The 27,624-nt window shown below is 39.1% G+C and overlaps 1 protein-coding gene and 1 long non-coding RNA gene across 3 annotated transcripts in view; one reads left to right on the top strand and one right to left on the bottom strand.

The window, feature by feature from the left end:
• Positions 1 to 27,624, bottom strand: part of DIAPH2 (diaphanous related formin 2) — a 1,247,874-nt gene that overhangs the window by 740,104 nt on the left and 480,146 nt on the right. The gene's annotated exons all lie outside the window — the stretch shown is intronic.
• Positions 10,633 to 27,624, top strand: part of LOC136580667 (uncharacterized) — a 35,625-nt gene continuing 18,633 nt past the window's right edge. The window contains exon 1 of the long non-coding RNA XR_010786998.1: positions 10,633 to 10,805. This is a non-coding gene — a long non-coding RNA (uncharacterized lncRNA). The remainder of the gene's footprint in view (positions 10,806 to 27,624) is intronic.

Raw genomic sequence — 27,624 nt, 5'->3', positions numbered from 1 at the left:
ACAGGGCTAATTAGATCAAATATAAATGTACAGTCTGGAAGTTTAATAGTTCGGACTGAAGTCACTGAAGGAAGAGCCACCAGCTTATCAAATATATCCACCTCCAAACCCCAGTCATAGGCGGAGTCATCATCACAAAAAGGGGATAGAATCAAGGGGTTAAGTCTGAACACTGGAAATTATAATGGCAGATGCAATAGAAACAATGTTACCATCTTCTGAAAGATAAACATCCTTTTGTTAACATTTTAACTTTTTGTTTGCTGTGGATTCGATTCCCAATTTACACATATGCATATAACAAATATATTACACTACTTATCATGTCCTGATTTCAGTGATATTATGTATTGATCAGCAGAATAGTGAATACAGCTCTGAGGTATAATACAGGATAAGTAATGCGTGTACACAGTGACTCCACCAGCAGAATAGTGAGTGCAGCTCTGGAGTATAATGCAGGATGTAACTCAGGATTAGTTCAGGATAAGTAATGTATGTACACAGTGACTCCACCAGCAGAATAGTGAGTGCAGCCCTGGAGTATAATACAGGATGTCACTCAGGGTCAGTACAGAATAAGTAATGTATGTACACAGTGACTCCACCAGCAGAATAGTGAGTGCAGCTCTGGAGTATAATACAGGATATAACTCAGGAGCAGTACAGGATAAGTAATGTATGTACACAGTGACTCCACCAGCAGAATAGTGAGTGCAGCTCTGGAGTATAATACAGGATGTAACTCAGGATCAGTACAGGATAAGTAATGTATGTACACAGTGACTCCACCAGCAGAATAGTGAGTGCAGTTCTGCAGTATAATACAGGCTGTAACTCAGGATCAGTACAGGATAAGTAATGTATGCACAAAGTGACTCCACCAGCAGAATAGTGAGTGCAGCTCTGGAGTATAATACAGGATGTAACTCAGGATCAGTACAGGATAAGTAATGTATGTACACTGTGACTCCACCAGCAGAATAGTGAGTGCAGCTCTGGAGTATAATAGAGGATGTGACTCAGGATCAGTACAGGATAAGTAATGTATGTACACAGTGACTCCACCAGCAGAATAGTGAATGCAGCTCTGGATTATAATATAGCATGTAACTCAGGATCAGTACAGGGTAAGTAATGTATGTACACAGTGACTCTATGAGCAGAATAGTGAGTGCAGCTCTGGAGTATAATATAGTATTGACTCAGGATCAGTAGAGGATAAGTAATGTAATATATATATACAGTACATATTAATTAACAAGACAAGGTCTTTGAACTGTAAATTAGAATTAAGATGTGTTAACTCAATTTTTAACAACTCTTCACCCCATGATGTGATGCTCTCTGTAGTTTTGAGCCCTTGTTATGTGTGTTTTCTCTTTCTCTAGAAACTTCTTCCCTGGAAATTTTTGGGGAAATTATCCATATTGCTTTCAAAGGTAAAGCAGAAATGCAAAAAAAAATTGACAGAAAAAAGCTTTTTACTCTGAATAATTCTACTAGTTGATTAAAACAGATATAGAGTGAGGGGTCACCAGGGCGCCCAATCCAGTGCGGAGCAGATGCATCATCATTAGGTGCTCTGTAAACTATGGGCCTGTTTGCTCAGATATCTGAGCTTCTCGGCTAAGTCTGTTTTTATTAATTGTGTCTGAATGTGCATCGGATTTAATTAACTTGCTACAGTAACTTCTGTGCACTTGTTACCCAGATTTATCTGCATCACACATACAGGGCCATTAATCTAGTGGAAGTGCGATGTGCCAGAAAGGATTTCCATTACATATGAAAAAAAGCAGAACTTAGCAAATTCCTTGTAATATACATAAGAGGTATAAAGTAAAATATTCAACAAGTATCTTATATTACATGAAACTGGATACAATTCAATCACTTTTTCAGATTTTTTTTTCTTTTTAGATAGATAGAGATAAGATACATATCTATCTATCTATCTATCTATCTATCTATCTATCTATCTATTCATCCATCTATCTCATATCTATCTATCTATCTCATATATCTGTCTCATATCTATCTCATACCTATCTATCTATATGTCTGTCTATCCAGAGGCGTAACTTGAAGCTTCTGGGCCCCAATGCAAAACCTGTAACAGGGCCCCCAACTATAATGCTTTATTCATAGTACTAGGTTCCCTATATTGCAAAGAGAGAGGCCTTATGGGTCCCCTAAGGCTCCTGGGCCCGGGTGCAACCGCATCCCCTGCATCCTCTATAGTTACGCCCCCGTGTCTGTCTGTCTATCTATCTATCTCATATCTATCTATCTATCTCATATCTATCGATCCATCTATCTCATATCTATCTATCTATCTATCTCATATCTATCTATCCATCTATCTATTTCATATCTATCTATCTATCTCTCTCATATCTATCTGTCTATTTATCACATCTATCTATCTATCTATCCTCATATCTATCTATCTATCTATCTATCTCATATCTATCTATCTATCTATCTATCTATCTATCTATCTATCTATCTATCTATCTATCTTTCTCATATCTATCTATCTCACATCTATCTATCTATCTATCTCATATCTATCTATCTATCTATCTATCTATCTATCTATCTATCTATCTATCTATCTATCTATCTATCTATCTCACATCTATCTATCTTTCTCATATCTATCTATCTATCTCCTATCTATCTATCTATGTATCTATCTATCTATCTATCTATCTATCTATCTATCTATCTATCTATCACCAAAATGCAGTTTTTATAAACGTTTCCCATTTTTCTGTGCAGCAACATAAATAAATAGCCATTTTATGTGAAATATCCATCTTGTAATAAGAAAGAAGCACAAGATCTGATTACTTGATGGATTTGTGGAAGTGTTGATTAAGAAATCATCTATACTTAATAAAGGCCACGATATGGAGATTGCAGGTTTCACAAGATTTCATTAACGCTGCGGCTGCGTTGTCGGTATCGTCAGTGTCTGTCATTCACAATTTTAGTGTCTAAGAAGCAGATTTCTTTTTTGCGGGGGGGGGGGGGGTATTTGATGTAAGATTTATAAGCTGACAAGGTTATCATCAGTTCAAACTAAAGAGGATAATTGCACAGAGGATGAAGAATTGGAGAAATCTGTATGAAGATGAAGTTTTGTAACGATGCTGCAGAATGTATAACTAGCTGAGGTCAGTAATTAGACTGAGATATAGAAAGTACCATTAGCAGCTGATACAAGCTTTCAGCGCATTTATGAGGCCTCGCTACTATTTTAGGACCCTCCCTTCTCCCTTTGCTGCTCAGATGCTATTGGGAAGCTAAAGATAACTTTACACAGGCCAATTATATCTACCGATTTCTTGCTGGAAAGCGTAAATTTTGGCAATATTCATGCCATGTACCCGTGGCCACAGACAGGACACTGGGAAACGAACTTCTCACCTATCGGAGTCAGTTATGTTTAGCAGAACTAAAGCCGGAGTAACTGTCAGGCCATGTAAACAGGAGCGGAGCAATGTTTGAGCGATTCCTATTCATTGTGAACGATCCCTGCTCTGCCTCCGCTCAGTCCAGTGTAAGCACAGGAGCGATATTTCAGCGATAGTCCGTGGGATGGCTGTTGGGTGCTTACACGCCTGACAGTCATCTCATGTAAGGGTACCTTAAAGCAGTTGTGCCAGACTATCAAGTTATCTTCACTCCACAGGATATCCACATGATAAGGAATAACTCGCTGATCGGTGGTGGTTAGAGATGAGCGAGCACCAAAATGCTCGGGTGCTCGTTACTCGGGACGAAATTATCGCGATGCTCGAGGGTTCGTTTCGAGTAACGAACCCATTGAAGTCAATGGGCGACCCGAGCATTTTTGTATTTCGCCGATGCTCGCTAAGGTTTTCATTTGTGAAAATCTGGGCAATTCAATAAAGTGATGGGAACGACACAGCAACGGATAGGGCAGGCGAAGGGCTACATGTTGGGCTGCATCTCAAGTTCACAGGTCCCACTATTAAGCCACAATAGCGGCAAGAGTGCCCCCCCCCCCCCCCGCACTGTCAGCATAAAGATCGTTCTTCTCTGCCGCAGCAGTAACAGCTGTGGCAGAGAAGAACGATGTTAGCCCATTGAATTCAATGGAGCCAGCAATACAGCCGACTCCATTGAATTCAATGGGCTAACATCGTTCTTCTCTGCCACAGCTGTTACAGCTGTGGCAGAGAAGAATGATTTCTCTTCTATATGTTCTCAATGGGGTCGGCGCTGCTGCCGCCGGCCCCATTGAGCGCATATAGAGAAGAGAACAGGAAACGCAGATCGCAGATAGGTGCGATCTGCGATTTCTGTTCTATAATTTATCGGACGAGCGCATAAAAAGCGCTCATGTGTCCGATAAAAATTCGCCGGACGCATGCGCAAATCGTGCGAAAAACGCCTGTCTGACTAAGGCCTTAGTCAGACGGGCGATTTTTCGCGCGATTTCCGGATCGCATGACGGATGCGCATCCGCAAATCGCGTGACCGGTGCGCGCAAGTCGCCCGCAAATCGCCCGAAAATCTGCTCCTAGCCGCGTTTCATTAGAAACGGGCCGGAGCTGTCCAGCGCATTGCATTCAATGAAGACGGCAATACAGCCGTCTCCATTGAAAGCAATGCGCTGCGGGCGAGCCCGGGATGAATTGTCGGTAAGGGCTTAAATATATAAGCCCTTCCCTGCAATCCATCCTAAAATGTGTTAAAATAAAAAAAAATTGTATGCTCACCTTCTGCCGGCAGCCGGAGCTCCGCGTGGCCGTCCTGCAGTGGGTGTGAAGGGGGTGTGAGTCAGTCCTGCCCCCTGATTGGCTCAGCGCTGAGCCAATCAGAGGCATGCCTCACTCACACCCATTCATGAATTCATGAATGGATGTGAGTCAGACCTGCCCCTGATTGGCTCAGCGCTGAGAGGCAGCAGTTACTCACCCATTCATGAATTCATGAATGGGTGTGTGAGTGTTTTCAGCCTCTGATTGGTCAGGGCTGTGACCAATCAGAGGCAGATCATTCAGCAGGCGGGGATTTTAAAGCCCCGCCGGCTGAATAGTGCCAAGAAGCAGTTCAGGAGAACTGACAGCGGCCGCGGCTGGACTCCGGCTGCAGCGGAAAGGTGAGTATACAATTTTTTTTTTATTTTAACACATTTTAGGATGAATTGCAGGGAAGGGCTTATATATTTAACCCCTTCCCGACAATTCACCCCGCGCACGCCGGCAGCCCATTGCTTTCAATGGAGACGGCTGTATTGCCGCTCCATTGAATTCAATGGGCAAACATCGTTCTTCTCTGCCACAGCTGTTACAGCTGTGGCAGAGAAGAATGATTTGTCTTCTATATGTTCTCAATGGGGTCGGCGCTGCTGCCGCCGGCCCCATTGAGCGCATATAGAGAAGAAGGACCGTTGGGGTTCTTGAAGCCTAAAATCACTCCTAACACTCTCCCTATAGCAGCCCCGGCATCAACAGCACTTTCCCTTAGCTAAGTGAGAACGCATCTGTGGCGAGCCGCGGGCCGGCAGATTTTAATACTTGGGTGACATCTAATCTCGCCAGCCACTCAATGCAGGGGGGTGGTATAGGGCTTGAACGTTGCAGGGGGAAGTTGTAATGCCTTCCCTGTCTTTCTATTGGCCAGAAAAGCGCGCAAATTTCTCAGGGAAGAAAATGAAAGTAACCCGAACATCGCGTGGTGCTCGTTACGAGTAACGAGCATCCCGAACACCCTAATATTCGCCCGAGCATCAAGCTCGGACGAGTACGTTCGCTCATCTCTAGTGGTGGTCTCATTGCTGAGACTTCCCCCTCCATCATCTGGAGAATGGGACTCCTCTACCCCGCTCTCCTGTCACAGTGGGATCGCTTCTCCCCCCGAAGTGACATCACTCTCAATGAAGCACAGGCTGAGCATGCATTGTCAATGCTCCATGCATTTCAATGGGACTAACAGAAATACCTGAGTGGGTGCACCCCAGTACTTGGCAGTCCAATTGAAAGGGAATGGAGTGCTGGTGTGCTTGCAAAACTCGAACTTCATTCAGTCTCCTCCTCACTGCGGGGTTGTGGTAACATGAGGGACACAGAATGCCTGTTTTTGAGATCAGCAAGGGTCTCAAAAGTAAGACTCCCGTAGGTCAGCAAATTATTCCCTATTCTGTGGATGGGGGATAACTTGATGTTCTTGTACAACCCCTTAAAGAGTGTCTCCCTGTTCCACAATCCTATCTGATCAGTGGGGAACCAATTGCTGAGGCTCTCATTGTCTGAAAAATGATGGGGCCAAGGTGCAGACTTACATGTCGGCTTCTCCCCGCCCGAATCATGCAGACTGAAGGCTCCCTCCCAGTTTGTGTATAGTAAAACCCCAATCATCCAGAAAGTAATAGCAAGCACATGCTGCATCCTCTACTTCACTGGATGGAAAAGTGATCTTACCTTCAAAGTTTCATAAAGTACCGTATAAAAGCAACATAATAGCAGCAGGATAAGAAAGATAACTGCAACCCAGAGATAAAGGGGTTAGGAAATCCTAGTCAAGAAAAGACAGACTCTTAGGTTTCTTCTCTTCCAAACTTTACGTTGTTCATTTTCTAGCAAGGCAGAATATCTGTACTAGAGGCAAGACTAACTAATAAGGACTCACCTGCTGACAGATGAACGACCATATTTTGAATTCATAAATTAATCCATAGGGGCAGAACTGTAGTAGTTATATTATTGTACATAGGAGCAGTATTATAGTAGTTATATTCTTGTACATAGGTGGTAGTATTATAGTAGTTATATTATTGTACATAGGGGACAGTATTATAGTAGTTATATTCTTGTACATAGGAGCAGTATTATAGTAGTTATATTCTTGTACATAGGAGCAGTATTATAGTAGTTATATTCTTGTATACAGGAGGCAGTATTATAGTAGTTATATTCTTGTACATAGGAGGCAGTATTATAGTAGTTATATTCTTGTACATAGGGACAGTATTATAGTAGTTATATTCTTGTACATAGGGGGCAGTATTATAGTAGTTATATTCTTGTACATAGGTGGTAGTATTATAGTAGTTATATTCTTGTATACAGGAGGCAGTATTATAGTAGTTATATTCTTGTACATAGGAACAATATTATAGTAGTTATATTCTTGTACATAGGGGGCAGTATTATAGTAGTTATATTCTTGTACACAGGAGGCAGTATTATAGTAGTTATATTCTTGTACATAGGGAGCAGTATTATAGTAGTTGTATTACTGTACATAGGAACAGTATTATAGTAGTTATATTCTTGTACATAGGGGGCAGTATTATAGTAGTTATATTCTTGTACATAGGTGGTAGTATTATAGTAGTTATATTCTTGTATACAGGAGGCAGTATTATAGTAGTTATATTCTTGTACATAGGAACAATATTATAGTAGTTATATTCTTGTACATAGGGGGCAGTATTATAGTAGTTATATTCTTGTACACAGGAGGCAGTATTATAGTAGTTATATTCTTGTACATAGGGAGCAGTATTATAGTAGTTGTATTACTGTACATAGGAGCAGTATTATAGGAGTTAAATTCTTGTACATAGGAGCAGTATTATAGTAGTTACATTCTTGTACATAGGAGCAGTAATATAGTAGTTATATTCTTCTACATAGGAGGCAGTATTGTAGTAGTTATATTCTTGTACATAGGAGCAGTATTATAGTAGTTATATTCTTGTACATAGGAGCAGCATTATAGTAGTTATATTATTGTACATAGGGAGCAGTAATATAGTAGTTATATTCTTGTACATAGGAGCAGTATTATAGTAGTTATATTCTTGTACATAGGAGGCAGTATTATAGTAGTTATATTCTTGTACATAGGGGGCAGTGTTATAGTAGTTATATTCTTGTACAAAGGAGCAGTATTATAGTAGTTATATTCTTGTACATAGAGGGCAGTATTATAATAAGTATAATCTTGGACATAGGGTGCAGTATTATAGTAGTTATATTATTGTACATAACAGGCAGTATTATAGTAGTTATATTCTTGTACACAGGAGGCAGTATTATAGTAGTTATATTCTTGTACATAGGGGGCAGTATTATAGTAGTTATATTCTTGTACATAGGAGGTAGTAATATAGTAGTTATATTCTTCTACATAGGAGGCAGTATTACAGTAGTTATATTCTTGTACATAGGAGCAGTATTATAGTAGTTATATTCTTGTACCTAGGAGCAGCATTATAGTAGTTATATTATTGTACATAGGGGGCAGTATTATAGTAGGTATATTCTCGTACATATGAGCAGTATTATAGTAGTTATATTCTTGTACATAGGAGGCAGTATTATAGTAGTTATATTGTTGTACATCGGTGGCAGTATTATAGTAGTTATATTCTTGTACATAGGGAGCAGTATTATAGTAGCTATATTCTTGTACATAGGAGCAGTTTTATAGTAGTTATATTCTTGTACATAGGAGGCAGTATTATAGTAGTTATATTCTGGTACATAGGGGGCAGTATTATAGTAGCTATATTCGTGTATATAGAGAGCAGTATTATAATAGGTATAATCTTGTACACAGGGTGCAGTATTATAGTAGTTATATTCTTGTACATAGCAGGCAGTATTATAGTAGTTATATTCTTGTACATTGGAGCAGTATTATAGTTGTTATATTCTTGCATAGGGGCAGTATTATAGTAGTTATGTTCTTGTACATATGGGGCAGTATTATAGTAGCTATATTCTTGTACATAGAGAGCAGTATTATAGTAGTTATATTCTTGTACATAGGAGGCAGTATTATAGTAGTTATGTTCTTGTACATATGGGGCAGTATTATAGTAGCTATATTCTTGTACACAGGGGCAGTATTATAGTAGTTATATTCTTGTACATAGGGGGCAGTATTATAGTTGTTATATTCGTGTGCATAGGAGGCAGTAATATAGTAGTTATATTCTTCTACATAGGAGGCAGTATTATAGTAGCTATATTCGTGTACATAGAGAGCAGTATTATAATAGGTATAATCTTGTACATAGGGTGCAGAATTATAGTAGTTGTATTCTTGTACATAGCAGGCAGTATTATAGTAATTATATTCTCGTACATAGGAGACAGTATTATAGTAGTTATATTCTTGTACATAGGGGCAGTATTATAGTAGTTATATTCTTGTACATAGGAGCAGTATTATAGTAGTTATATTCTTGTACATAGGGGCAGTATTATAGTAGTTATGTTCTTGTACATATGGGGCAGTATTATAGTAGCTATATTCTTGTAAATAGAGAGCAGTATTATAGTAGTTATATTCTTGTACATAGGAGGCAGTATTATAGTAGTTATGTTCTTGTACATATAGGGCAGTATTATAGTAGCTATATTCTTGTACATAGAGAGCAGTATTATAGTAGTTATATTCTTATACCTAGGAGCAGCATTATACTAGTTATATTATTGTACATAGGGGGCAGTATTATAGTAGGTATATTCTCGTACATATGAGCAGTATTATAATAGTTATATTCTTGTACATAGGAGGCAGTATTATATTAGTTATATCCTTGTACATAGGAGGCAGTATTATAGTAGTTATATTCTTGTACATAGGGAGCAGTATTATAGTAGCTATATTCTTGTACATAGGAGCAGTATTATAGTAGTTATATTCTTGTACATAGGAGGCAGTATTATAGTAGTTATATTCTGGTACATAGGGGACAGTATTATAGTAGTTATATTCTCGTACATAGAGGGCAGTATTATAATAGATATAATCTTGTACATAGTGTGCAGTATTATAGTAGTTATATTCTTGTACAAAGCAGGCAGTATTATAGTAGTTATATTCTTGTACACAGGGAGCAGTATTATAGTAGTTATATTCTTGTACATAGGAGCAGTATTATAGTAGTTTTATTCTTGTACATAGGAGCAGTATTATAGTAGTTATGTTCTTGTACATATGAGGCAGTATTACAGTAGCTATATTCTTGTACATAGAGAGCAGTATTTTAGTAGTTATATTCTTGTACACTGGAGGCAGTATTATAGTAGTTATATTCTTGTACATAGGGGGCAATATTATAGTAGTTATATTCTTGTACATAGGAGCAGTATTATAGTAGTTATATTCTTGTACATAGGGGCAGTATTATAGTAGTTATATTCTTGTACATAGGAGGCAGTATTATAGTAGTTATATTCTTGTACATAGGGGCAGTATTATAGTACTTACATAGTTATACATAGAAAGCAGTATTATAGTAGTTATATTCTTGTTCATAGGGAGTAGTATTATAGTAGGTATATTTTTGCGTATGCGTTTTGGCCAAAATGCAGTACCAACACCCGCATTTTATTAGTATGCATTAGTACTTTTGTATGTAGTTTGCTAGTTGGTGGGGGAGCCCAAGATGTCAGCCAGTGTGGCCCACTTTAGAGATACAGGGCAACCCACTGTTATATCAGCCAGGGTTGATATCCTGTATGGTGGGTCACCATTCATCTATGGCTGGCATCTTTGGTATCGTTCACATGTGCAGGCTATAAGTATATGCAGTCACTCCTCCCCAGTCTGGGCTGGGTTGAGTGGGTGACTGCATATTAGCCTGCCAAGAACAAGCTGCTCCTCCACTTTATTGTCTGGCTGACTGCATATCTCCAGGGCTTACGGCCATTGCGCCTGCCCTACGGCGATTGTGCCGATGGCGATTGTGCCTGCCTTATGGTGATCGTGCCTATGGCGACCGTGTCTGCTTTGCAGACCTTCAGGTATTGTATTTTTGGCTTTTTCTGTGAATAATATTCTTGTACATAGGGAGCAGTATTATAGTAGTTATATTCTTGTACATAGGAGGCAGTATTATAGTAGTTATATTCTTGTACATAGGGGGCAGTATTATAGTTATTATATTCTTGTACATAGGAGCAGTATTATAGTAGTTATATTCTTGTACATAGGGGGTAGTATTATAGTAGTTATATTTTTGTGTATAGGGGGCAGTATTATAGTAGTAATATTCATGTACTTTGGGGGCCGTATTTGTCAGTATATTTTCATTCTTTTTGTTCAACAAAAATTTGGCCAATATGCAGAAAAAATGTGTGATATATGTCTAATTTTTCTTGAATGTATTTTTGTACATAAGAACCTGTATTACTGAAGCATATATATATATATATTATTATGAGAAAGCTATTGTTGCTGCTGCTGATTTACCAAAGGTATTGAACAAAGTTTTATGGACAAAGGCTAATTGCATGATAACAGCTTCTGTAAACCTGAAGTATATCGTGTTTCTGCCACTTCCCTCCCCCACTCCTCATGTAAGGTGTTTTGACCCATAGATATCAACGGTGTTCACACAAGAACACATATGGTGTTGGCTCTAAAGTAGACAATACGTCAAAGCCTCTGAAATATTTCTGTCTCTGCATCTTTCTTCTATATTATATGAGCCAGAACTCCATTATTAGTGACGTCAATGCAGAAGTGTTTCGGTAGGCCAATTTCTGCACTTTTTACGGTGTATACGTTTTTCTGTGTGATTTATGAAGATCCCAAACTTGGTACCTCGTAACAAATTGGCAGAAATAATAAACTGCCCGTTGTCTTTGTAATGGCGAACATACAATAATCCTCCCACCCTCCTCTTGCTTCACTGGAAATAATCCTCTGGGCAGCTAGTCTGAACCTGGCAGTCATGTTATCTATCTAACCTCAAGACCATGCTGAGAGATGAGACATACAGAGAACATGTGCAGGAGGCAGATAGCAGGCAAATATCACTGCTTAAAGGGATGTGAAAGAGTGCGAGTACAATAAAGGGTCAGCAAGACTCAATACACAGCAGGATCCACGCGATATGTGCGGCAACACTGTGCCCCCTCCGAATAGTCTTCTACTTTACAGGGTGCACACCTTTGACTTTAAGCATATTCATGTTGAGTAAAATACAGTTAATTGGGCCAATGAAATACAGTTCATTGGTTCATTAATTTAGGCTGCTGTTGGTTCTTCCTTTCTGAGGAATCTGGTACAGGTTTTGTATGAGTTTCTCTATCTTCTGGCTCTGGTGGCAGTGGTATTAGGTGAGATGTGCTTGACCTCACCTGTGGGTAATTTGTCAGGATTATTTAACTTGGCTTGTGCTTAGCTGAGTGCTGTTTAATTTCAGTCTTCCTCTGGCTTTGGTGGAAGTCAGACCTTGGAGCTGAATGTCCTGTTTGCCTGAGTCTTCTCAAGCTAAGTCTAGCAGTTATTATCTTTTTCATCTTGTTTGCTGTGGTATTCTCCTATCCCACATAGAGTCAGCAAGTCACCTAGGTACGTAGTCAGGTTCGCCCTTCTCAGGGCAGTTTACCTGCGTTTAGGCAGATCCCTTGCCTGGGTTAGTTTATTTAGGGACAGTGTTTTCCTTGTGGCGATTGTAAATATTGTTTACAACTGTTTGGTGTGCATTTCCATAAGTAATTCACGTTACAGATCCAGCGTGTCATGGTTGGACGCTGCAGCAGCAATTAGAAATCTAGCATTTATACTGCAATAACAGCTAGAGCTGCATCTACCAGTCTGCAACTTTTCAGTTACCTTTTTTGGCTTTCTAATTCACTGATCTACCTATGCTGTTTACAGGCCATATAGCTCCTGCTTGGGTTATCAGAATTTATACTCTACACAATGTTGAAGAAATTAAAGATTTAGCAGAGGCGGGTTTCTCATTTGCCATGATGTTGCATGATACTGTAGTCCAATGTGTAATCTAAAATTTTAGACCTACAAGCAAAACTACAGAGTATTGATGAGTGAATTTTTCAAGAGCTTGGTTGGTTTCCTAAATTTTGGGGAAAAGTTTGGTTCAAATTAGTTTGAGCTGTACCAGAACTTACCCAATACTCGTAAAACTGGTGCATAACACTGTATGTAGCCATAAAAGCCTTGCATAGCACATTATGACACCTAGGAGGGTATTCAACTACTTTTGTGCAGATTATAAGCAAAGCTAATTCAGAAAATGAATGAAAAAAATGAAAAGAAAGGAGAAGGAAACTATTTTTCTCTTTTTAACTCCTTCTCCCTTTTCTTTTCCTCCTTTTCTCCTCTTCATTTCTAGTTGTCTTTCTTTTTGAAAGAAAGACAAGGAAAAAGGAGAAGAAAAAGAAAAAAGGAGTTCCGATGGAAACAAATTTTTTGCTAAAACTCGGCAAACTCACCAAACCAAACTTTTCAAATTTCTCCCATTAATATTGATAACTTTATCCTTTTAAATTTATATAGTTATCATTTTTGAAGTATTGATGAAAATCTACCAGTCAGGAGGATATGAGTAACAAGATGGGGCCTAAAAGTTTCACTTCAGAACAACTTATACTGCATCAGTTTGATGAATCCATTTCAAGGGTGCATGCAACCTTAAATGTAATGTTAAGTCTCAATTGCATGTCAGAAGTTACTATCTATGGGAGTCAACAAACAATTGATGCCAGTGGCTGCTGGATCAAATCAGCTTCACTTAGGAGAGATTTCAAAGTAAATTAAAGATGCAAAGTGTCCTCTAAAGGCCTCCAGCCTCTGCAATGTAAGGATTAATAGGGATTTCAGCTCACAATCCAACTGATAACATATAGTAACTTGTCTTAATGAAATGCCAAAATATTTTTAAAGAAACATATATACGCAAATATATATTATCTTTGTTTTTTAGCTTCAAATTGTGAAGCTAAAAAATGCATTTTTTCTTAACAAGTCCAATAATACAGCTCTAATATACAGTTACTTAATATAGTCTGTGATTAATATCACTGCATTTATGTTCTCAACATTCTCATTGCAACACAAAGTAGAGGTAATTATCCTACCAGCCTCATTACACGTTGTGTATTATCACACATGGAGCCCAAACGTTATTAGATCATTTTTCTATGTAATCTCTGTAATTCATCCGAGATTATAAGTAATAATTAGATGATCTAAAATTCGCTCGAAGAACACATTCTGTGCATTTATTGTTTTTCAGTATCCCAGGAAAAATATACAAAAATACAAAGAATTTGTTTTTTCATTAGGTAAACTGGGCTTACAAATTTAATAAAAGTTTTAATACTAGTAGAAGTTGAATCAACAAAATAAAATACCACATAGAGAGATAATTATATAAATATGAGATAGATAGATATAAGATAGATAGATAGATAGATAGATAGATAGATAGATAGATAGATATGAGATAGATAGATATGAGATAGATAGATAGATAGATATGAGATACATTATAGATATGAGATAGATAGATAATAGATATGAGATAAATAGATAGATACATAGATATCCGAGACAGAAAGAGATAGGTGTCTAGAATGAGAGATCAGAGCTAGAGCTAGAGATTGATTGGAGGTAGAGAGATAAAGAAAAAGCTAGAAAGAATAGCAGCAGTCAATACAAATAAGTCTGATACTGAAACCCAGTTCTTATAACTTTTTTCCATCTTCCTTTGAAAAAAAATAAATAGACAGTTGAGAGCCGTACACAGGGACCATAATGTTTTCGACAGTGTGTAGAACGACATGAAAGATTTTTTTTTCTACTTTTGACAAAAAATAATCTAATAAAATTATAAAATACAAATCCCACATTCTGGGTAAGTTAGAATACCAAGGGATGCTGAAGCAATTCCTGCAGAGATCATCTTTGCAAAAACACATTCATTAAAAATGCTGCCTGCCGAGAGGAAGACCATAAATTACATTTTTTTTCCTCAACCAGTTTCTATATTATTTATTTTTTCTACAGACAAGGCACAAAGCTGTGATTAGGAGCCACAAAACGGCTGATGTAGCTTTAACTATTTACAAGAAGGATGAGACAATGTGTCATGTGATGGAGATTACTATTCTTAGAGATCCAAGTTATATAATAATATAAAACTACTTCATGATTTATAATAAATAAAATAACTATATTACTTACTTGTAATTGGAATTTCAGAAAAATACAAATTGTGTGAATGGGAAGAAAAGAGATATGTCCCCCAGGCTTGACTATACATTTAATCTTTGTTCTAAAAACAGAATATCTTACTTTACCAATATCAACAAATAATTATCCATCTAAGGAAGAAAGATGCCAGAATTACTGTATATTACTATTATAATACTGTCTCCTATGTACAAGAATATAACTATTATAATACTGCTCTTATGTACAAGAATATAACTACTATAATACTGCTCCTATGTACAAGAATATAACTACTATAATGCTGTCCTCTATGTACAAGAATATAACTACTATAATACTGCCTCCTATGTACAAGAATATAACTACTATAATACTGCTCCCTATGTACAAGAATATAACTACTATAATACTGCTCCCTATGTACAAGAATATAACTACTATAATACTGCTCCCTATGTACAAGAATATAACTACTATAATACTGCCTCCTATGTACAAGATTATAACTACTATAATACTGCTCCCTATGTACAAGAATATAACTACTATAATACTGCCCCCTATGTACAAGAATATACCTACTATAATACTGCCTCCTATGTACAAAAACATAACTACTGTAATACTGCTTCCTTTGTACAATAATATAACTACTATAATACTGCTCTTATGTACAAGAATATAACTACTATAATAGTGCCTCCTATGTACAAGAATATAACTACTATAATACTGCCTCTATGTACAAGAATATAACTACTATAATACTGCTCCTATGGACAAGAATATAACTACTATAATACTGCTCCTATGTGCAAGAAAATAAGTACTATAATACTGCCTCCTATGTACAAGATTATAACTACTATAATACTGCTCCCTATGTACAAGAATATAACTACTATAATACTGCCCCCTATGTACAAGAATATACCTACTATAATACTGCCTCCTATGTACAAAAACATAACTACTGTAATACTGCTTCCTTTGTACAATAATATAACTACTATAATACTGCACTTATGTACAAGAATATAACTACTATAATACTGCTCCTATGTACAAGAATATAACTACTATAATACTGCCCCCTATGTACAAGAATATAACTACTATAATACTGCTCCCTATGTATAAGAATATAATTACTATAATTCTGCTCCTATGAACAAGAATATAACGACTATAATACTGCTCCTATGTACAAGTATATAACTACTATAATACAGCCTCCTATGTACAAGAATAAAACTACTACAATACTGCTCCTATGTACGAGAATATACCTACTATAATACTGCTCCTATGTGCAAGAATATACCTACTATAATACTGCTCCTATGTACAAGAATATAACTACTATAATACTGCTCCTATGGACAAGAATATAACTACTATAATACTGCTCCTATGTGCAAGAAAATAAGTACTATAATACTGCCTCCTATGTACAAGATTATAACTACTATAATACTGCTCCCTATGTACAAGAATATAACTACTATAATACTGCCCCCTATGTACAAGAATATACCTACTATAATACTGCCTCCTATGTACAAAAACATAACTACTGTAATACTGCTTCCTTTGTACAATAATATAACTACTATAATACTGCTCTTATGTACAAGAATATAACTACTATAATAGTGCCTCCTATGTACAAGAATATAACTACTATAATACTGCCTCTATGTACAAGAATATAACTACTATAATACTGCTCCTATGGACAAGAATATAACTACTATAATACTGCTCCTATGTGCAAGAAAATAAGTACTATAATACTGCCTCCTATGTACAAGATTATAACTACTATAATACTGCCCCCTATGTACAAGAATATACCTACTATAATACTGCCTCCTATGTACAAAAACATAACTACTGTAATACTGCTTCCTTTGTACAATAATATAACTACTATAATACTGCACTTATGTACAAGAATATAACTACTATAATACTGCTCCTATGTACAAGAATATAACTACTATAATACTGCCCCCTATGTACAAGAATATAACTACTATAATACTGCTCCCTATGTATAAGAATATAATTACTATAATTCTGCTCCTATGAACAAGAATATAACGACTATAATACTGCTCCTATGTACAAGAATATAACTACTATAATACAGCCTCCTATGTACAAGAATAAAACTACTACAATACTGCTCCTATGTACGAGAATATACCTACTATAATACTGCTCCTATGTGCAAGAATATACCTACTATAATACTGCTCCTATGTACAAGAATATAACTACTATAATACTGCCTCCTATGTAGAAGAATATAACTACTATATTACTGCCTCCTATGTACAAGAATATAACTACTATAATACTGCCTCCTATGTACAAGAATATAACTACTATAATACTGCCTCCTGTATACAAGAATATAACTACTATGATACTGCCTCCTATGTACAAGAATATACCTACTATAATACTGCTCCTATGTACAAGAATATAACAACTATAATACTGCCCACCTATGTACAAGAATATAACTACTATAATACTGCCCTCTAAGTACAAGAATATAACTACTATAATACTGCCCCTATGTACAAGAATATTACTACTATAATACTGCCCCCTATGTACAAGAATATTACTACTATAATACTGCCTCCTATGTACAAGAATATAACTACTCTAATACTGCCCCTTATGTACAAGAATATAACTACTATAATACTGCTCCTATGTACAAAAATATAACTACTATAATACTGCCCCCTATGTACAAGAATATAACTGCTATAATACTGCCCACCTATGTACAAGAATATAATTACTATAATACTGCCCCTATGTACAAGAATATAACTACTATAATACTGCTCCCTATGTACAAGAATATAACTATTATAATACTGCCTCCTGTGTACAAGAATATAACTACTATAATACTGCCTCCTATGTACAAAAATATAACTACTATAATACTGCGCCCTATGTACAAGAATATAACTACTATAATACTGCCCACCTATGTACAAGAATATAATTACTATAATACTGCCCCTATGTACAAGAATATAACTACTATAATACTGTCCCTATGTACAAGAATATAACTACTATAATACTGACCCCTATGTACAAGAATATAACTACTATAATACTGCCTCCTATGTACAAAAATATAACTACTATAATACTGCCCCCTGTGTACAAGAATATAACTACTATAATACTGCCCACCTATGTACAAGAATATAATTACTATAATACTGCCCCTATGTACAAGAATATAACTACTATAATACTGCTCCCTATGTACAAGAATATAACTATTATAATACTGCCTCCTGTGTACAAGAATATAACTACTATAATACTGTCCCTATGTACAAGAATATAACTACTATAATACTGACCCCTATGTACAAGAATATAACTACTATAATACTGCCCCTATGTACAAGAATATAACTACTATAATACTGCCTCCTATGTACAAGAATAAAACAACTATAATACTGCCCCCTATGTACAGGAATATAACTACTATAATACTGCCCCCTATGTACAAGAATATAACTACTATAATACTGCCCCCATGTACAAGAATATAACTACGATAAGGGCTTAGTCACACGGGCGCATCGGCGCCCGTGTGACTGAGCCCCTACTGCAGGAAGAAGACAGACGACATTCCGCAGCGCTGAAGAAAGAACACATGACCGGCAATGAAGCCGGTCACGTGTTCTTTCCTCCGGCGCTGAAGAGAGACGCCCATCCTGAAGTGTGGCTGTCTTCTACCTTCAGTAGAATGCGCCCGTGTGACTAAGCCCTAATACTTCCCCCTATGTACAAACGTGTGAACACACATGCAATCATTTATTAGTTCTCTCACGTCTGCATTGCCGCCTCTTGCATATGGTTGCTGGTGAGCACCAGCGGGAACTGCTACTGCTTCCCTGCCTCCACCAATCAGCTTCTTGCTTTCCTCGGCCCATACATGAGTGCCGCTGTCGTGGAGCTCTGGTGTTTCAGACCTCTGCTGCTCCGTTGCCCTGTACTATCCCCTGCACTGTCCCTGGGTGAGTTAAAAATATTTTTTTGCTATTCTCCCCTTCTAAAACGTGCGTACGTCTTATGGCGTATTACTGTGTGAAAAATACGGTAACTGCTGTAATACTGCCCAAGATCTTGTCCTGTTTAGAATTAAGTGGTCTTTTGTAGATTCTTTTAGATCAGGCAGATGGAAATGACTATCATTAGAGATGAGCGAGCACCCAAATGCTCGGGTCCACGTTATTGGAGTCGAGGTTTTCATAAAATTCGAGAGCTCTACTCGAGTAATAAACCCCATGGGCTACAATGGGAGACTCGAGCATTTTTGTATGTGGGACGCCGGGTGCTGAGCGTTTTTTTTAATTTTTCTAGGTTCCTCTCTCTCTCAAATTTGCCAATGGCGCACGCTGCGTCGCGGTGGGGAGGGGCCAAAACAGGCACGTCACAGCGGGGAGGAGCCAGAAACTGGGGCGGGGTCGAACACTGCTTGATGCTCGTCCGAGTAACGAGCACCATCGAGTACGCTAATACTCGAATGAGCATCAAGCTCGGCAGAGTATGTTCGCTCAACTCTAACTATCAACCCCCCTGCTCACAATATGGACTGTTACTTGCTTTCTGCAGCAGATAGTATTATTTGTCACTCTATATAACATGTACGTTTAGATTTGCCAATTGCAAACAAGCTTTTTGCCCATATCTTTGGTAATTATATACAGTTGGGAAAGTAATAACCGATAAACTGTGTTCAGCAAATAACAGAATTGGCTGCGGATCAATATCTCCCGATCGCCTTTTTGACTTGAAAATCAATTGATCAAGTGCAAAATGAGTTTGAATGTAGTTTTTGGACAAGATGATTCAATTACATTTCCTTGCAGCTGAGATTAACTTGTTTTCCCAACACATGCTGATAGCAAACAGTCAAGAGATCATTTAGTGTCCCCTGCCAGTATGAAAAATGCAGATTCCAGCATTTGTGTTTGCTGGGGCAGCACAGTCAGCGGTGCAGCGATGCTATTACGGCAGGTAGCCTGTTGCATAGCTATTTTCTTCATTAGTTTTATACAAATCTGCTGCTTTAATCAGAGATTCTTCATGCAGAGCCTCGCTACCTATTTGGCCGAGGTCCAAGGTACCTGACTGACCCTGGCTTGACCCGCTTAATCAAGATCTAGAGGCTAAATTGAAGAGAAAAAATATGTTTAGGCTTCAACTGCAATTAACACTGGACTGAATTAAGTGTCAGGCTACCAGGGGAGTGATGACCGGGAGAAGCTTATTAATGCACATATCAAACTCCATCACTGGATTCCAGCAGCTATCATACGGGTGGGTGTTTCAAGAACAGCAGAGGGCCTGACCTGCTCTCCAGCTTCAATCTCTGATTCAGCAGAGGATTTACCATATGCGTGACCTGTGCCCTGTAGGTGGTGGTGGGGGCATGTAAAAGAAGCTTACTATTGTCTATTAAATTGCATGTTAAGGACTGAGCTAATGAATTTCATAGCTTCTGGTTATTGCTGGATAAACACATATACAGGAACTCTATGATAAGCTACTCTAGAATGAGATGCCCATATACTGCTCATACACAGGGGTCTTTTTATGTCTCTTTCTCCCCCTTCTCAGATCCAGGGCCTTTAAAAGAGTGTATACTGTATCAGAAACGATACAGTTTTGACCATTTTACATCTGTGCCAGCCCCCTTGCAGGTTTGTAAGACCCACTTAGGCTTCTTCCCTTTTCTAAGGTAGCTACCCTGTTGGGATGCATGAAGAAAATGCACAATTATTATAACTAACACATTTATAGAGACTAAATAAAGTGGATGTTACTGTTGCTTCTAGTGGCTAAGTAATTTAATAACATCTCTGGACATTTTTCTGATTGGCAGTCTTCAGGTCACCTGACAGAAAAGGGGTGGAATGATTGTTCTGGAGCGCACTAAAGAAGACTAGTGATGACGTAAATTTTGGAGTAGTTCAGGAGAAGTGAGCATGAGTTCCCTAAAATGTACCCTGCTGGTATAAAGAGACAGCTACCTCAGTGAGGAGTAAGCTGCTCAAAGCAAGGAAGAAACACTCAGTAAGACAGCTTAGAGCAGTTGGTTGCCATTGTTTTTGGAGAGGATGAGTCATTGACGCTGGAGAGAAAGGTGACACCAAATATCACTTAAAGGAACCTGCAGATGCTACAGGGAATGCCTATGGTGCTTATGCAGCATCCGAACCTAAACAACAAGTACAAGAAGAGACCGGTCTCTAGAGTAGGACTATAGTGTCCACGCTTAAAAACAACTAGGATGGAACTAGAAATTCCAAGTGGCCGACCATCACCATTTTGAGTTGGGAACTCACTTGTCCTGCTATATACTGGAGAGTACTCCCCAAGCCATGAGAGGATATGTAACAACTAAGACGGGCTCCATTATTAGACTCTAAAGATTGAGGGGACTTAGATTTGTCCACATCGCTGTCCTAATCAAGTTGTGGACTGTTCATGTATTATAATTACTAGAGGGTAGTGTGTGTTTCTGCTTAGGACATCTTTTGGTTACGACAGTCATCAGGTTTGATAACTCACTGTTATGGTCTGTCAAAATCTTGTTTATAACCTATTTATCACTAAACAAGAATTACTGCAAACTGCCTCTTCATGCCTCTGGTTTCTGTCATATTCCAAGCCCTTGCATACCATCGCGATCACACTACACCTTCAGCACTGTATGTGTGGCCATTACATAATACTCATCTTCTCACTATATTTACTTATACTTTACAACCATTGTATCTCCACTAAAATGCAAATTAGTATTCCATACAGCAACTTCCTGGCGAGCTTGGGTGGGCTTGTGCAGAAGAACAGCAGCCAATCTTAACAAGCTGAGCTGCAGTGCAAAGCAATGATAGGGATGCAACTGCAGTATCTCTCCTACAGTGTCTGTAGAAGGCTGGATGAAAGGAGATTGGGAGGTGGAGCAGCAGGAGGAGGTGGTTTGATTGGCTCAGAAGACACAGAATAGCTCTGTGCTTTGAGCTCTCACACTGAGCCATCCCGTCCAGGTCAAGCGGTGCCAGCACCTCCACTTCTGGCTAGGATCCCTATACCGGGTCACATGGTACAGATTCTGCCTTCTTCGTCTTGGAGTCTGTGACGTCATTTCAGAGGGCTGAATGGCTCATTTTGATAACTAATCCAACGTCTTTTTGTCTGTCTCTGCATCGGCCATGACAGGAAAGGGCGAACTTACTTACTTGAAAAGACCCAAAGAGACAGAATATCACCAACAATAAGACGTGGTATGAAGACTACAGTACCACTAGACCTGGCAATGAAATGGAGGTCCTGACACTGATAGACCTGGACTGGGGGAATTTTCTTCTCATGGATGATCCCCTTAGGGGGTTTGCCCCTGCTTGGCCCTACCCTTGACCCCATGTCAGAACCAGGTCAAAAGTAGAGGCGCCATTAACCCTTTCCAATCCATTATCTGACATCTTCCAACATTCTGATTGAAGGCTGTGCAGTTGCGATTTTGGAAGACATTCGTCAAGGTATCCTTACTGTATATCACTGGCTGCTCTGTTGTCGGTGCCTCTCCGGCATGTCACATACTGCAGTACTGGCTCTAGCCAGCAGATGGTGCCATTGTTTAATGGCAGAAAGAGAAAGCCCCCTAGGAAATCCTAAATCCAAAATTGGATTGCAAAGGGTTAATACTAGATGTAGACTATATTGGGTAGATGCTCCCTGAATAACCCCTTTAAGGGTTTGCTTCTGGCTGGCTTTCCATTATTAAACAACATTGAATATCATTGGACGAGCCCTCACTTAAAGGGATTTTCCATGCAACTGTCATTGATGAGGATAAGTCATCAATAGTTGATAGGCTGGAGTCTGCCACTCGGGATCTCAATCGATCAGCTGTACGGAATGGAAGCAGATTACTCCCACCTCAGTCAGTCCAGAGTTAATGGAGTGGAGGTCATGCAGGCGTAACACTGCTCCATACACTTCTATGATAGTGCCGAAGATTACAGAGTTCAAGCACTTCCGGCAATCTCTGGCATTGTCATTAAAGTGAATGGAGCAGAAATGCGTCCGCATAACCTCAGCTCCATTCACTCAGGGAGCAACTGGAATCCTACTCTTGGGATTGGTGGGGATCCCAGTAGTTGGACCCCCACCAATCATAAAGTTATTCCCTATCCTGTGGATAGTTGATAACTTTAGAACTTGTTACAATCTCTTTAACAAATGTACAGGCTCCACCCACAGACTCATTTATACCTAAACTTAACTAACAAATGCTTGTGTGAAACTAACAATAAAGAGAGATTATGATAATATTTACGAGCGAGTACACCCCAATATAACGCTGATTATAACTGACAAAATGGTGACTGGTCCCCTTTAAGATCTGAATTGCTCTGCTATTAAAGAGTTATACGCATTATATATTATTACATGAAGGGAGAGGTGCAGATAGGAATATTCTTTTCTAATACACTAGTAAATTACTTTTCATCATAGTAATCAGAGCGGTTGCAGAGATGATGATAGCAGCTTGAAGCAAATAGCGGCTCCACAAAAGCCGACAACATTATACAAAAGACGACTTATAATATGTTCGGTATGCGACGGGATAAGCAGTAATGAAGTCAGGTGATAATAGCAGCTGCAGAGCTGCTCGGGTTCTCACGTTATAATCTGCGCGGCTTTTACATTTGTTTCTGGCAACCCCAGAGATGATGATATTAATTAATTACAAACCTACAGCGATCTATAGAACCCTTATTGTGGCTGTTGTGTGGATTAGACAAGTAGCCCCCAGGAAGGTGCGCAGGGGGGTTTACTTAGCAGATGGAAAAAAAAGTTTAAGGGGAAATCCTCCTCATCACACACCTTAGCAGTAAATGCTTTTGCCTTACAGAAATGTAGGTCCATATATACAGCCTCTTTGTTTCCACTGCAAATGATAAGGCACATCTTCTGTATTTCACTCTGCAAAGGATGAAGGCATAGATAGTACTACCTAATTTCCCCCAAAATAAGGCCTACCCCAATAATAAGCCCTACCCGATTTTCAGGGGAAGAGGCAGAGTGGTCTTGAAATATAAGCCCTCCCCTGAAAATAAGCCCTAGTCGCACTACATGAAAAAAAAAACAATACTCACCTAGCAGGCACCGTCCGGGTCCCTCTCGCTGGTCTCTGGCACTCCGGCAGTCTTTTGTGTCGTCCTCAGCGCTGAGAGAGCATTCTCTTTCTGGTAACAGGGTTTGAATACCCCACCTCAAGCAAGAGATTGCTGTAATTGATTCAGGAACGCCACCTCAGTCAATCAGAGCCGACGCTCGATGAACCAATCACAGCCATTCATTGAATGACATCATTGCATGGCTGTGATTGGTTCATCGACCGCCAGCTCTGATTGGCTAAGGTGGCGTTCCTAAACCAATCACAACAATCTCTTGCTGAAGGCGGGGTATTCAAGCCCCGTAACCAAGAAGAGAATGCTCTCTCAGCGCTGAGGACGACATGGAAGACTGCCGGAGACCAACGAGAGGTACCTGAATAGCGTCTGCTAGGTGAGTATTAAGACACCCTCCCCCCCCCCCCCCCCCGAAAATAAGACACTGTTTAAGACAATTCTTTTGGGGCAAAAATTAATATAAGACAGTGTCTTATTTTCAGGAAAATGCGGTACCTCCCGGTCTCTGGCTGTGAATACTGTAGGGACAAACAGTACTGCCTTCTTATTGTACACTGTAAAAAATCTTCATACAGATTTTTTACGGTGTACAATAAGTGTTACAGTGTACAATACAGTGTACTGCCTTCTGGTCTATATAACAATAAATCTGTCAGGTAGACGGATGTAGATTTATCTTGCCACACACTGGTCTGGCTTTGGGCTAACTGAGGTGGCAGCACCTGGAATAGCCCAGTTTTCATACCTAACCACTACAAATGGGATACAAGCTTTGCTGTGGGGTCCCCAAGCCATTACACACAGATAGTCCCAGTTGTGTGGCTGCTGACACTGCACTTGGCCGAGGAGCGGCCAAGCTGACAGTAGCAAAATACAGAGCCGAGGACCGGGAGCACAGAAGTCAGAATGGTTAAAACCAGGCACAGGTCAAAACCAGGAATACACAGGACTGGGGTATTATCACAGTGGCTATGAGACCAATTGCTTAGGCATGGGGAGGATGCCTAATATAGCAGATGCTGGCTGGAGATTGGGGGATGACTGAATTAGTGAGTGCACTGACCCTTTAAGAGAGGTAGAGAGTGTTTGGCCCTTTAAGAGAAGCAGCATGAGTGCACATGATCCTGCAGGCAGAGCTCCGGGAGTGGGCAGAGGCAGAGGATTGCTGTGCACCATGCTACTGGGGGCGCTGTCCGACCACAACCCCATGAGTAGGTGAGCAGGGGCAACGCACCGTGACAGTATCATTTCTGCATAGATATTACAACTCTGCCAATTCTGTCTTTGCACTGATACATGACTGCGGCAGTGAAAGATTGGCCATCACATAGGACGCCTTCAGAAAACCCGTTGATATTGTCAGCTACATTTCAAGCGATCGGCTAATTTAGGCCAACATTTTACTGACAAGAATTCCCTATTAGAAGTGCTGACCTTCAAATCGAGAGTTCAAATACAGCAAGTGGCCATCATTAAGGATCAGGCCGTCTTTCCGCCAACTAAACGCTACAATCCTTGACATTTTTCAAGGTCATTTTCTGAATGCAAAAGGAGAAAGCGGCTTGTACCATCTTGTAAGGTCACAAACTTAGCTTTTCTTTGAATATGCACAAGGAACAAGCAACCTCCTCGGTCAGTTGAAGTCATTCTCTTCCTTTGTGTCCGTTTTCACTTCTATCTTCTATACAAGTCATTATTTGCCAACAAGGCACAAAATATCTGCAGCTGAATAAAAGCTTTAATTGGTCATTTTCCCCAACAAAAAAAAAAAGACTGCAAGTTGAGACTCCAGTGGTAAAAAGTGTAAAACTTGTATCACTGAGCAGCGGAAAAACATCTCCTGGTCAGATGGATCCAGATTTCTGTTGCCCCGTGATGATGGAAGGTCAGAATTTGGCGCAAGCAGCATGAATTGATGACCCCTTCCTGTTAAGACTTATGGAGGTGCAGTAATGATGTGGGAAGTGGGGAAGGTCTCTTTGGCGCACCTCACGTCCTCTGATACCTGTGGATAGATGCCACTTCAAACTGCTGCAGTTCGGAAGGTCAAAGAAGATCCAAAGGCAGTGTTGAGCAAACTGAAACAGTCAAACCCTGTTTCAGGTAGAACTTTGCTAACTATGCTTCTCCATCTTACTTCTTCCTACTCCTCCTCCTCCTCCTCCTCCTGAGGAGAAAGAAAAAGGAACAGGAAGCAGCAGGAGGAGGAAGGAGAAACATGGTGCATGGTGCTTCAGTGGTGAGCACTGTTGCCTTACAGTGCTGGGATCTTAGGTTCAAATCTGATGATGGACAGCATCTACAAGGGGTTAGTATGGTCTCCAAAAACATAGGTGAATATAGGGGACAGAAAATATCAGGTCATGTTAAATGCTGCATATTGTGCATGTGCTATATAAAAAAGGTGATTATTGGGAAACACAGGGAAAACACACAAACTCCATGCAGATGTTGCCCATGCTCAAATTTGAACCTAAAGCCCAGCATTTAAAGGGAGCAGTGGTAACCACTGCGCAACAGGACCACCACCACCCTCTTTTAGGGGTATTGATGAAGGAGCAAGAACCAAACTATTGAAAAGTTTACTCAGTACAATCCAACACACTAACAGATGGGGGTCTTTAACAAAGTGCACACTAAGTGTACATATATATACATTGGAGCTTTTTCTATAGCACAGAGCTCCATTCCTCTATTTCTCAAGAGATGAAAAATCTCAACTACCTGTTGTCACTACTAGGGAGTGATCTTATTTCGGGTACCATTACTTTCTGTTGCGTTAAGTAGACATTTGATACAGATCTCTCCCTAGTAATGATAACAGCCAACCAACATGTTGACAGGATTTGGAATGGGCCTTTCTTCTAAAAGGAACAGAGATAGGGAAAAAAAATCCCCAAATCATTTATAAATGTTGTTTTCCCAGAGTAATTTTTACGGGTAGGTTCACTTTAAGTGAGTAACTGTGTTTGTAAATGACATTGTTTCTGTTCACAAGGGTCTATTTGTTGTCTCTTATAAGACATTCTCCCCAATTCGGCCGTAAAATAAATGTATTAAATAGGGCTTTGATGACATCAACGTCGTTCATCCACCCACATTTCCTTGCAACACAAAAAATAAAATGTCTGGCTGTTAAAATGACAAATGCAAGATGATTTATCCAAGAACCTGAGTATTTAATGGATGCGAAGATAAAGGAGAGCGTGCCTCAGCCAGGAACGACGTATAATAAGGCCTATTTTTAATATTGCATTAAATAATTTCAGGACACTTAACATATATTAAGTGCACTCAGGAGCAAACCTTATAGCATGGTACACTGAACATTTGTCAACTCCAACAAAGGAGAAAGTGCTCATTGACA

Source organism: Eleutherodactylus coqui, chromosome 10 (assembly GCF_035609145.1).
Source record: "Eleutherodactylus coqui strain aEleCoq1 chromosome 10, aEleCoq1.hap1, whole genome shotgun sequence".
In the NCBI taxonomy this organism is placed as follows: domain Eukaryota; kingdom Metazoa; phylum Chordata; class Amphibia; order Anura; family Eleutherodactylidae; genus Eleutherodactylus; species Eleutherodactylus coqui.
The sequence above is the reverse complement of the archived record's forward strand: the minus strand, read 5'-3'. Positions and strand labels throughout refer to the sequence as shown.